Here is a 1,470-nt window from a genome sequence, read left to right as displayed (position 1 = left end):
CTGCTTCACATTTTGACATAGCAGTTTTTAATGCAAACATAGAAAAATAACATGCAAACATATCCTGCACTGTAGTAAATAAATAATTATTTAAACATGTTTAGACAACAATAAACAATAAATTGTGGTTCTGTACAAATATGTTGAAATGTCACATTCTAATTATCTTGCTTGCCAGTAGTGCCTGGTTATTGCTCAGCCACAAAAATTAGGCTAACTTTTTAGACCTGAATTGTGTATATTGCCATGTCCGCTGTTCCACTTTTCTTCTTGCCATGTCAGAATCTGAGATGGTCATAACATCGCCACCTGACTCCACCCTCATTTGCTCCACTCTGGGCCCTTGAGCAAGGCCATGAACTGCTCAGCTGCTCCATGGGTACCTTAGATGGCAGCCCACAGCTTCATGTATGTGTGCTCACATGTGCAATGGGAAAAAAAAAAATGCAGATAATTACTCCCCCCGTTGGGGATTAATAGAGTACAATTAAATGAGACAGACAGACAGACAGACACAGACAGACAGACAGATAGATATACAGATAGATAGATATAGATAGATACTATAATTCCTCAAATGACTGGGGTGGCTGAAGATCTGTTTGCCAAGGCCACCATTGGCCACCCCCTACCTCTGTCATTGCACATGGCCGTGAAACTGCTCCCTCCACTTGCAAGGTCCCGTTACTCTGCACTGCTTCAATGTTCAGAGAAGCACTCATCTCGAAAACTAGAAACAGTTTTTGTTCATATTCCTCAGTGATGGGGAACATCAGAGAACCGCTTGTTTTAATTGAAAGACAACCTTTATGACACAAAGCTACAGCAGCTGATCTGTATTAAACTCAGAAACGTTTAATCAAAAGTGAATACATTTCCAGCAATGTCACAACCCTTTTATTATTACCTGGACACGTTGAAAAGATAAAATAAAGCATTCTTACTTTCTTGTAACTTTTTTTCTGTTCAAAGTTCAGAATCAGTGTGTTAGCCAAACTGTTACCTAATCTTGAAATAAAACATCAGCCGAACCTTTGAAGAAATGGCCCTGTCAGAACTGATATAACCCAAAGCCTAAAATATTTGCCTTCCAGTTGATCAAAGTCTTTGTGTGGACTCACACAACACACTGGATCGGTGAAGCTGCTTCACTGGTGATTTGCTAGTGAGAATGCAAAGTTGTTCTATTTTCACTTTAAAGTAAGATGTGTTGATTTGACATTTATATTGTCTAACATTTTATAAACTGTATATTTTCTAGTGCAGGGACATGTTTGAAACCAACATAAAAAAAAATAAAATAAATAAATAAAGACTGCCCACTTTATGTTTATATATATATATATATATATATATATATATATATCGTCACCTTCTTAAAATAATTGCCCAAGTCATTTTTTGCAATTTTTCAGGAAACACAAAAAAACTGAACCATTTGTTGAATAAATGATATTTACGAACAATTTT

This window comes from Nematolebias whitei, chromosome 16, assembly GCF_014905685.2.
Source record: "Nematolebias whitei isolate Nwh7 chromosome 16, NemWhi1, whole genome shotgun sequence".
Classification (NCBI taxonomy): domain Eukaryota; kingdom Metazoa; phylum Chordata; class Actinopteri; order Cyprinodontiformes; family Rivulidae; genus Nematolebias; species Nematolebias whitei.
The sequence above is the reverse complement of the archived record's forward strand: the minus strand, read 5'-3'. Positions refer to the sequence as shown.